This window comes from Pleurodeles waltl, chromosome 3_1 (genome assembly GCF_031143425.1).
Source record: "Pleurodeles waltl isolate 20211129_DDA chromosome 3_1, aPleWal1.hap1.20221129, whole genome shotgun sequence".
Classification (NCBI taxonomy): Eukaryota; Metazoa; Chordata; class Amphibia; order Caudata; family Salamandridae; genus Pleurodeles; species Pleurodeles waltl.
Window position 1 is genome coordinate 1025621862 of NC_090440.1, and position 12559 is coordinate 1025634420.

The window sequence follows — 12559 nt, forward strand, 5'->3', positions numbered from 1 at the left end:
CAGTTCTTGACAGACTTATTTCCTGGCAGTGGGGTTAGTCTTGGCTTCTGACCCTGCAGGATGTCTGGGTCTGCATCCACGTTTGCATGGGGGTTCTCAGCAGCAGGGGATGGCTCAGTGGTGGCTTGTGAGTCCTCAGGCATGACCATCATCCCCCTAGCTGCAGCAGATGTAGAGGGCTGGTCAGTAGGTTGGCTAGTGGAAGGGGAATGGTAGTTGGCGAATGGCTCACGCAGGACTCTGAAGAGCTTCTGCATCAAGCCTTTAATGGAGGCCATGGTGGCATTGAGGGCATGCCACTCCTGCATGGCCTCCTGGTGGTACTCCCTCTGCTAGCTCAGGTTTTTCCCAAACAGTTCTTCTTACTGGCTCATCTTGTCCTGGGATAGGTTGTATGCTCCCAGGACTTTTGCCATAGCCTCATGGGCAGGTGGCTCTCTGGGTTGCCCCACCCTGTGACCCCTAGGTCCACTCCCACTGGCCACAGCCCCCTGTACCTGGGTCTCCTGCCCGGTGTGCCCACTCCCACTTATACCAGGACCTTCATCGTCTTGTGTGGTGGGTGCTGACTCAGGTCCCTGTACAGGTGGGCACACAGTGGACTGACGTGGCCTTGAGACACTGTTGTGGGGGCATTGGACGACAGGTGTTGTTTTGGCAGAGGTTTTGGGGGGCTCCATGGTGTCCTTGGTGAGGCTGGTGGAGGTGGACTGCCCAGAGAGCCCGGATGGGCCAGGTAGGTCTTCTAGTTCCAGACATCTTGTGTCGCTGTTATCACTGGGGTCTCCATCAGGTCGGAGACTGGCTGTAAGTGGCACTGGTTGTGTGACGCCATTCTCAGTGTCACTTGTGAATGACAGGGATTGTTATTCGCATCTGACTGATGTACTTTACAGGGGCTGCAGGGTGAGTGCTATGGGTCATGCTTCAAGACTCAGGTGTAGTTGTGCGATGTGAATTTGCATTGTTAGGTGGCTACAGGGTGATGCATTGTGGGAGTCGTAGTGCTTCATCCTGTACATGCATTGGGTGCATTTGGGAGTGTGGACATGAGAGTGTTAGTGGGGTAGGGTGGGCATGCAGGGGATGGGGATGCATGCATTACAGGTATGCTTCATACAAGGGGACTATTGGTTACTTACCAGTTTCCAGTCCTCCGGGGATTCCACTGAGACCCTCAGGGTGCAGGATCGTCAAGACCTTCTCCTCCCATGATATGAGCTCCAGGGGAGGTGGTGGGGACCCACGGCCAGTTTTCATGAGGGTGATTTGGTGTCTGGATGCTATGGAGTGGACCTTCCCCCTCATGTCGTTCCATCTCTTGCGTATGTCGTCCTTTGTGCGTGGCTGGCTTCCCGCTGAGTCCACTTTGTCGATGATCCTCCACCATAACTCCATCTTCTTTGCCATCGACGTTTCCTGGACTCGTGCCCCGAACAGCTGTGGCTCTACCCTAATTATTTTGTCTACCATGGTCCTTAATACGTCATCGGTGAAACGGGGTTCTTTTGTCGGGATCTGGTGAGTGTGATGTGTCTGTGAGTGTTAAATATTTAGGTGAAGTGTGATGCATCAGAGATGTGAAGGTGCCTGTGATGTCTGTGTGCAGAGCGGACTTCAGCATTGACGTGCAATGTCTGTCAGTTGTTTTTTGTGGCAAGGGGTTGTGGGTTGTTTGTGTTTTATGGGGGGGATGTGGTGTGTGCATGTGTTTCAGGTGTGGGTTATTCAAATTGGCCTATCTGGTGTTGGCACCTTGCACTTTTTTGCACTATTTTTATTTAAATTATTATTTACATTTTTGAAAATCATATGTCCATGTGTCTTTATTAGACTTTTGTAATTTTAGTGTCATTTTGTTAACCAAATTAGTCTATATTGGTATAATTTGAAGTGGGATTTTAATTGTGTTGTGTTTTTGACTTTTTAACCATTTCAGCACTTCTAAATGCTTTACAGATTTTATTGTGTTGAGCCTGTCTCCTCTGTGCCATAGCTACCAGGAGTTGAGCTCAGGTGTACATTTCTGAAACCTTTAATGAAGCTAGCTAACATTACTACTTATTATGGACTACCATCCCTCAACTAATATTTCTAACATGTTGGCCAAGACAGTGAATGTTGAAATATATTTGCCTATGCTCTTCAACATCCCCTCGCCAACAAAGTAACATTTGCCACTGTCTTAGTTTCTTTTTCAGCCATGTCTTCCAAATGTATTTTCACCCTCGTCAATGCCACTTTCTTTCTTTTGGTCAAGAGGGCCACATTGCTTATACCCCTGGAACAAAAGGCAGGTTGCACTCAAGTTCTCAAGAGGGACAAATCTACTACTTTTTATGAACTAGCCCCCTCTGCAATGTTGAAACCTCTGGCTAATGGTTAAATAATAGCCAGCAATTTGACCTGTAAGTAACATTTCGAGGCCTTCTTTGGATTTCTGCCAGTATTACACAAAATTATTTCATTAAATTAGGGTCTAAATCTGGGGCACACAAGACTTGGGCCCTCATTCGGACCTTGGCGGGCGGCGGAGGCCGCCCGCCAAAGTCCCGCCGTCAAAATACCGTACCGCGGTCGCAAGACCGCGGCGGGTATTTTGACTTTTCCCCTGGGCTGGCGGGCGGCCGCCGAAAGGCCGCCCGCCAGCCCAGGGGAAAACGACCTTCCCACCATGAAGCCGGCTCGTAATCGAGCCGGCGGAGTGGGAAGGTGCGACGGGTGCTACTGCACCCGTCGCGTATTTCACTGTCTGCTATGCAGACAGTGAAATACTAGCGGGGCCCTCTTAAGGGGGCCCCTGCAGTGCCCATGCCATTGGCATGGGCACTGCAGGGGCCCCCAGGGGCCCCGCGACACCCCCTACCGCCATCCTGTTCCTGGCGGGCGAACCGCCAGGAACAGGATGGCGGTAGGGGGATTCAAATGGGCAACGGAAAACCGGCGGGAGACCGCCGGTTTTCCATTTCTGACCGCGGCCAAAGCGCCGCGGTCAGAATGCCCAAGGGAGCACCGCCGGCCTGTCGGCGGTGCTCCCGCCCCCGTTGGCCCTGGCGGTGCAACACCGCCAGGGTCATAATGAGGGCCTTGCTCTCTAAACTTGAAGGCAAACATTTTGCTTACAGTACATTGCTAACATTTCTTTCTAATGGCCTTCTAATTCAGTACTTTATGAAATAAGCCACATGGCTCATAGGCAACCAATCTCTAACCCTAGGTGTTAGACCTGTCAACCTTAGGGTGGTCTTCCCAACCTTTTTCCTCCTCCATTTTTCTGATCTCTTTTTTGTTAGCCTAAAGACTCTACACACTTCACCATTGCTAACCAGTGCTAAAAGTGCATGTGCTCACTCTTTAAAACATGGTAATATTGGCTTATCCCCAATTGGCATATTTACTTTACTTATAGGTCCCTAGCATAGTGATACTACATGTCCTTACGGCCTGTAAATTAAATGCTACTGTTGGGCCTACAGTACTGATTGGGCTACCCACTTAAGTAGCCCTTTAAACATGTCTCAGACCTGCCGTTTCAGCCTGTGTATACAGTTTGTTCCTGGCAAATAAACCTTTTGCCGGGCCCAAACTTTCCTTTTTAGCATATATATGTCATCCCATCAGGTAGGCCCTGGACAGCCTGAGTGCACGATGTAATGTATTTATAAAGTAGGACATTTACTTTTAAGTTCCATATGTCCTGGTAGTGAAAAACTATTAAGTTTGTTTTTTACTACTGCAAGATCTACCTCCCTCATAGGATTACATTGGAATGACCTTATTATATTTTATAAAGGTTATTTCCAAATGGAAACAAGTAACCCTTTCATGTTTGGTGTCTCTGGAATCACAATTTAAAATCCTAACTTATGATGAAGCCAGGTTTTAAATTGCAACTCTAAATATGCCCCTTTTAGAAAGTTGGTATTTTCTTCCTTAGCCATTTAGTGCCTGCAGTTTGTACCTGGGTCTCATGACTGGGCGTAGCTGACAGTTGAGCTTTGTGTATTCCACTTAGACAGCCATGCACAATAAGGAGCTAAGGTGTCCCTGGAAGGGGTACCACTGGCAGGATGGGAGAGGAGCTGGGCACTGCTCCACTAACACTTGATAGGCTGTGTACAACTTCCGCAAAAAAGGGCTCCATAACCACAGTGTAGTTAGTCTGGAGCCAGAATAGGGAAGGCAGGATGCCTGGGGACTTCAAATGGAAACCTCTAGAAGCTTTCCACCCATTTCTAAGGCACAGCTGGGTATAAATACTGAATCTTGGACACTTACTCTTCAATACACTTCTGGGCATGTGGATACTCTGCCAGGAAGAAGGACTGCTGTGGTGCTACAAGGACTTGCATTCTTCTGGACTGCTCTTTTAAAGGAGATCCTGTCCTGTTGTGCTGGACCGCTGCCCTTTTGCTTAGGAAGGAAGAACTGGAATTTCAACCTCATCTTGAACCCAGAACCCCAGAGTGACTCCAAAGGCTAGTCTACTTGCCTCCTGAGCTGAGCCTCAGAGACATAAAAGGCTCCCAAACAGCTACAGGACACAGCTGCAGCGAGTGCCTCAAAATGATGGCTCTCAAGTCCGGTAACCTTTGTGTGTGTGTCACCTGCCATGAAATCGAGCTTTGGGCAGTTTGTGACCACAAACTGGCCCATTCGCACCAAGACCATGCAGTTCGCACTAAAAATCAACGTGAAGCCCAGCCCGTCTGTCCATCACACCAGGCCTGCTCTTTGCACCATGCCAACAGCCTCCCATGATTCTCTCCTTGTCCTCGCAGTCCTCTGCAAAAGCAAACAGGACTCTTGGCACATAACTTGAGAAGGTAAAACTTCAGTGGGGCTACCCTGGGGCTCTCGCCAACCTGCGCTTCATTGTAAATGTTTGACTTTGACCCAGTCTAGTGCAACAAGATAGCCACATTTAGTACTTTGTAATTTAGGGGCTAATATTCACTTTATTCTTGAAAAATGCATAACTAGTTTTACTGATTGGATTTTTGTCATTTTAATCTTGTTTTATTTATTTAAATTTGTGTTTATTAAATACAGCTCTATTTTTCTAACTTAGGCCCTCATTATGACATTGGCAGTAAATCCCACTTACCGCCATGCCGCAGCCGCCAACATAACGCCGCCGCCGCGGAAAACCGCCAAGCATATTATGACACATACACACCAATCCGTCACTATACAGCCACACACACAAGTCTGCCAGCCCAAAGGTCAGTGTTAAACTGGCGGCATCCAAACCCACACCATTATGCCAAGAGAACAACGCCCATCACATTATGACCCACAAATTACCGTAACGGACATTCAATGGCGGTAAACCATTGGCGGCACATACCGCCGTGCTCAAATTACTCACACTCAAACACAACTACACCACATTGGACAATTCAAACTACACATACCTGACACCCATACACACACCACACCCACACACTCACACGACTATAAAACACACACCCACACTACCCACACCCCTTTACGACTAGAAATAATTGCCACAATAGAGGGATACAGCAAGAGCACCCACACAACCAGAGCCACAGAAAGCCATCACCTATACATCATCCACGGACCTTACATCACACACCACAACACATCACCCCACACCCTTACCCAAACCACTCACACTACACCATGGCACCACAACCACACCCCAGGTTCTCAGAGGAGGAGCTAAGGGTCATGGTGGAGGAAATCAAGCGGGCAGAGCCACAGCTATTTGGAGCACAGGTGCAGCAGACATCCATTGCTAGGAAGATGAAGCTTTGGCGGAGAATCGTGGACAGAGTCAACGCAGTGGGACAGCACCCCAGAACAAGGGATGACATCAGGAAGAGGTGGAACGAACTACCGGGGAAGGTGCGTTCTGTGGACCCCCACACCCCCACACAACTAACAACAGGGAGGAGCAAGTCTTGGCAATCATGCATCCTGAGGGCCTGGCAGGATTAGGAGGAGGACTGGACTCTGGTAAGTCAAATCTCTATTTCTATCACCCCCCCCCCCCCCACCTGCATGCCATCACAAACCCCCACATGTCCCACGGCATAGAAATCAGCTTTCACTGTGGCCAAATCCTCCACCTGGGGGAAAACAATGTAGCTGCATATGTATTTAATCAGGGCAGACAACACTCTGGTCAGCTCTATTGAGAACATTGGCTAAGACATTCCTGCTGCCAAGCCCACTGTCACTTGGAAGAAGCCAGTTGCCAGGAAATGGAGCACTGATAGCAGTTGCATAAGAGGGGGGATCCAGGTGAGGTGACGGATAGCAGAGATTAGGTCAGGCTCCAATTGGGCACACAGCTCCATGATTGTGGCCCTGTCAAGTCTATAGGTGAGGATAATGTGCCTGCCCTCCATTGCTGCCACGTCCACCAGGGGTCTGTACACGGGGAGATGTCTCCATCTCCTATTCATCCGCAGCAGTTGCAAACTGTGGGGTAAAATAGTGAGAAGCTGGTCATTATCTCTTAATTCCAACCACTACAGTTCAATGCATGTTGTGATTATAACAGTATTTTGTTGGAGATGTCCAAATGGTGCATTTATTTGTGTACTGTGAAGCAGTTAGGATCCATGGCCTGCTCCCCCCTTGAAATGGTGTCCGCCTGTTCTGTATGGAGGGGCAGGTGGAAATGAGGTATTTCCGCTGAAGTTGTGCCGTTGCAGGAGGCGGTCGAGAACCGCCGTGCAACTCCTCATTGGTTATCATTGGGCCCTATGGGGTACAGTGGCCAATGGTGATGTACGCCGGTGGTGACGGTATGCACCGCCGTGGACGTCACCGCCATTTTCTATCTGTTCACTCACTTGCTACCTGACCTTCAACAGGAGAGGACCTACACTGCATGTGCTGCTGTGACCTGTGTCTGGAACTAACCATGGCTTGTGTGACTCAGCAGAGTTGGAGAGACTGGCGGATGGGGTCCTACCCCAGTACTGAATGCTGTATGGGCATCCAGACCAACAGGTGAGTACACCGGGAGTATGATGCATGGTGCGTGAATGCATGGAATGCTGTGTGTGAAGGCCTCATGTAGGGGGTGGGGGGTGGGTGGTGGATGGGCCCTGGACAGCGTGCAGCATGTATGGTGGGCCATGTCTGTGCTAATGGGGATGGGAAGGGGCATGGTGGGCCATGAGTGTAACAGGCAGGACGGTCGGACTAATACCTTTCCCTGTGCCCATTTCCCTGCAGGTCAGCGCCCATCAAAAGAACGGTATATGGTGTGCCATCGCCAAGGACGTGCAGACCCTGGGGGTCTACGGCAGGCAGAGCACTCACTGTCGGAAACAGTGGAAGGACCTGAGACCCCAGGCACAGAAGATCATAGAGGCACAGCTAGGGATGGCCTCCCAATGAGGAAGGGGTGCCTGTCGAACCCTGACCCCCCTGATGGCCCGCATACTGGCAGTGGCCTATTCAGAGCTGATGAGTGCTTGTGAGCATCACAACTGCCGCAAGGGGGTGAGTACAGTGCCCCAATATACAACTTGCGCCTGGTGGGTTGGGATCCAGGTGGGTGGTGTGGGCCCTGTGGGTGCCCCTAGGCCAGGCCTGGTATTGCCGGGTTGGTCCCATGTTGGGCAGGGTTCTGATGTGAAAGTACTCCAACCAAGCTAGTAGTTATCCACTACTGGGCAGGGGTCTGTGGGTCTCAGGTATGCTGCAATTGGTGTTAGGTGTCCTTGTCCATGGCCTGGTGACTAGCATTGTGACTGGTGGTGCATTGCCTAGTATGTAGGGCTGTTCTCTGTGTGTGAGTGTGTCGTGTACGCCAACGGTGGTGTTGTTGGCGGCATTGACCAAGTGTATTCTTTGTGTCTACCCCCCACCGACTGTGAGGGCACCAGTGGGATGGAGGGTGAGGGGAGCACCACGGCGGAGACAGGATCGGACAGTTAGGACACGGATACTTACTCCGATGGGAGCTCCCTGGTGGTGGCGTACACTTCTGTGACCACCCTAGCTACAGGTACAGCCGCCACACCCGTACCAGCACCGCCCGCCCAGCAGCACCTAAGCGAGATTCCCGTGCCAGCTCACCCAGGAGGGTGGGCATCTCCTTCACCCCTGGCACCTCGGGCCCTGCCCCAGTTAGCCTTGCTGCCCTGCGTGAGGAGGCTATTGACCTCCTTCGATCCATCTCTGTTGGGTAGTCAACCATTGTGAATGCCATCCAGGGGCTGGAAGCCCAAATGCAACAGACACATGCGTTCCTGGAGGGCATTCACACTGGCATGGTGGCCCAACATAGATCAATCCAGGCTCTAGGCTCCTCTCTGATGGCAGCCATTGTCCCTGTTTCCCCCTCCAACTTCCTCTACCCAGTCCCATTCCCCTCAACACCAACCTATCTCAAGCACACAGTCAGACCAGCATGCGCCCAGGACAACACACAAGAGTGGACATGGGAAACACAAACACCACACTTCACGCCCACAGGCACTCACACAAACACCATCCAGAATCAGACATACCAACATCCACTGCTTCCATTGTGGCCCCCTCCTCCTCCACCTCCCTCCCAGTTTCGTCTCCACTCACACCTCCATGCACTACATCCTCATCCACTACCCCCATCACCAGCACCCCTAACAGCACAAGCCCCTCACTGGCAGTCACCACCCCCACTTCCATGCACACGTCCCCTGTGTACTCTCCCACTGTGTCTGTGCCCCCTCCTCCGAAAGTACACAAACGCAAGCACTCAGACACCCAACAGCCATCCAGCTCGCAACAGCATCCAGCCCATGCACCTGCACCCAAACACAACAGACAGACACCTCCTACCACCACTCCCTCTTCCTCCACTCCCAAACCATCTCCCTCTTCCCATCCCAATGTCCCTAAGAAGCTTTTCCTCTCCACCATTGACCTCTTCCCTACCCCTACCCCCGTCCCTCACGTCAGACCAGGATGGTCAAAACCCAGGCAAGCACCTCAGCCACCCAGTCCACGGGCACAGTAGCGTCCCCAACTACTCCAGGTAAGAAAGGATCCCGGCCACCAGCCAGGCAGAAAGACAGGGTGCCAGCCCCAAGTACATCCAGGAAGGCGTAGGATAGAAGAGCAAGGAGGCAGCACCAGCTGCAGGGAGGATGGGCAAGGAGGCAGCCCCAGCTGCAGGAAGGAGGGGCAAGGGGCCTGCAACAGGAGGCAGGAAGGACAAGGGGCCTGGTGCAGGGACTCAGTCTGAGCCCCCACCACCAACCATGGTGGAGCAGCTGTCCGAGGCTGCAGGGGAAGGGCTGGACCCACCACCGCCAGCACCGCCACCTGCCCCACCACCTGCACCGCCACCAGCACCACTGCCAGCAGCATCGGCCCCAGTGGGTAGCCGTTTGAGGCTGTAAGGGAAGGACTGGAGCCTCCTCCGCCACTGCCAGCACTGCCACCTGCACCAGCACCACTGCCAGCAGCAGCATCTCAGGTGGGCAGCCATCCAAGGCTGCAGGGAAAGGGCTGGAGCCTCCCCCACCACTGCCAGCACCGCCACCTGCACAGCCAACAGCACCGCCACCAGCACCACTGCCAGCAGCAGCAGCCCCAGTAGGCAGCCGTCTGAGGTTGCAGGGGAAGGGCTGGAGCCTCCACTCACCACTGCCAGCTCCACCAGCAGCACCACCACTACCACCACTGGGCAGCCGTCACCGCCGGTGGACAGTATGTAGTCCTGCGTCCATGGGCTGTTGTGCGGCCTGGCCCATGCAAATCCTGTGGGCCTGACACTCAGCTGAGAGACTGTGACCTTGCACTCCCCAAGATCTGCATCACTGGGCACGATGCCCCCTCCAGAACCTGTGGAAGAAGCCATCCACTCACCCCATCCTCCACAGGATAAAGCTCACTGGACACAATGCCCTCTCCAGAACCAGTGAAAAAGGCATTCACTCACCCCATCCTCCCCAGGATGAAGCTCACTGGGCACAATGCCCCCTCAAGAACCAGTAGAGAAGCCATCCACTCACCCCATCCACCCCATGATGAAGCTCACAGGGCACAATGCACCCTCCAAAACCAGTGGAGAAGCCATCCACTCACCCCATCCTCCCCAGGATGAAGCTCACGGGGCACAATGCCCCCTCCAGAACCAGTGGAGAAGCCATCCACTTGAGAGACTGTGGCCTTGCACTCCCCAGGACCAAGCAGTGGGCAAGTCACCCACTTGAGAGACTGTGGCCCTGCACTCCCCAGGACCAAGCACAGGGGATATTGCCCCCTCCAGAGCCAGTGGGTAAGTCACCCACTTGAGAGACTGTGGCCTTGCACTCCCCAGGACCAAGCAGTGCGCAAGTCACCCACTTGAGAGACTGTGGCCTTGCACTCCCCAGAACCAAACACAGGACATGTTGCCCCCTCCAGAGCCAGTGGGCAAGTCACCAACTTGAGAGACTGTGGCCTTGCACTCCCCAGGACCAAGCAGTGGGCAAGTCACCCACTTGAGAGACTGTGGCCTTGAACTCCCCAGGACAAAGAGCAATGGGCATGTTGTCCCCTCCAGAGCCAGTGGGCAAGTCCCCCACTTGAGAGGCTGTAGCCTTGCACTCCCCAGGACAAAGAGCAATGGGCATGTTGCCCTCTCCAGAGCCAGTGGGGAAGTCACCCACTTGAGAGACTGTGGCCTTGCACTCCCCAGGACCAAGCACAGGGCATGTTGCCCCCTCCAGGACCAGTGGCATTGTACCATCTTCCGGCTGAGGTGCCCCCCCATTCCCCATCCCCTTGAGGTGCCTGGTTATTTTCGACCTGATGCCCCTGCAGTGTTCTCTCTGTGTTGTTGCAGGAGTGTGGTGAGGCCTTGGACTATATCATACAGTGAATTGGTGTAGACTACCATTCCATATCTAACACTAATTCGAGTTTAAATTTCCTTGATTGGCTTTTGATGTTTCCCAAATTCTTCCCCTGACTGTTGTGTCTGAAACCACACCTGTTAGGATGGAATTCGAACTGGCCAACATGGATGCCTACACTGTGGCTGAGCTCAAGGAGTTCTGCAAGGAGAGGGGATATCCTGCAAAGAACACCACTAAGAAGGTGGAAGTGCAAAAGGCACTGAGAGCCTGGGCGGAAACCCATCAGTCACGGGTTGAAAACTCATAAGGGGAAGATGTCATGGAAGGACAAGAAAAGAGCCTCCCTGACATGCAGCCTGTAGCTGAGAGGTATGACTTGACCCCCAAGGTGGAGCCCCTGCCAGGACAGGGAGCAGTGTCTCTCCCCACAGCCTGTCCCCAGAGGAGACAACAGAGAAGAGGGAGGAAAGATTATTCAGTCTAGAGATGGCCAGACTCAGGATGGAGGAGATGAAACTGCCCATTGAGTCAGCAAAGGAGAAGGCTGATGGGCTGAAAGGGCTTTAGCAAAGGAGAAGACTGAGGCTGAAAGAACCTTGGAGGAAAGGATACTAGCCATGGAGAAAAGGAAAATGGCCTATCAGCTAAGTGCAGGTGGAGTCTATCAGTAATGGTGGCAGCATAACTGCAGTGTCTGAAGGAGACAAACATGTCCCCATTTCCAAGGATATGCTGGCCAGTTATGTGGTGTGAGATGACTTTGACAAATGGTTTACTGCCTAAGAGATAGCCCTAAGGGTTTACAAGATCCAAGAAGATATCTGGGGTAGGGGTTGTTTGTGGAAACACAGGTCTACAGTTAGGGGGGACACACTTCTTACTTTAGAGGTTGAGGACCAAGCCAGTTACACCCCCATGAAAGCCATCTTGATCGCTAGGTTTAGATTGACCTTGAAAAGTACTAGCAGAGGTTCAGGAACAGTCAGAAGCTCCCAACCAGCCCTGGGTCGATTTCGTGGACTACTCTAGCAAGGCACTGAATGGTTAGGTGCGGACATCGCGTTAATGACTACAGTGGGTTGTACTATCTGGTTTTGATATGAGAGAGCACGTGTTCAGTATTTGTTATCCAGAGATGTGCCAGCACCTAGTAGACATTAAGCTAACTGACCCCAGGAAGCTTGCTGAGGAGGTGGATCTCTGGGCCAGCACTAGAGTGTCCAAAAAAGGTATCTGGGGAAGATTCCTAACAGTGCAGTGATGGGTCCCACCAGGAGAAAGAGAGGGGAAAAAACTTACAATAAGAAATTCTAAAAAGGCCCTAAAAACAATTCCCAAGAGAACACCAGTCACCAGTCCAAGTCTGAGCCTAAATAGAAGAGGTTCTTTGATAAGCAGACAGGGAGCGTTGTACCCCAATTCACAGTGTGCTACATGTATGGGCACTCCAAGGGTTACTCCAAATGTACCAATAAGGCACAGCCCCCCACCACTTGTGTTGGTAAAAGTTGTGCTTGGGGAGGCGATAGTCCCAGTTAGATTTGGGGAGCAGACAGAGGTGGCCCTAGTTTCCCTGGGGGATAAGAAGAGAGTGCCAAAAGCCCATATACCTGCCGGGCAGTGGATCTCTATCAATGGACAACAGGTGCAGGCTCTGAGGCACACAGCAGTCAGCATGACTACTGTGAGAGGTCAACTGGTGTCCTCAGAGCAGGTCTTCCCTAACACATTCCACCAAG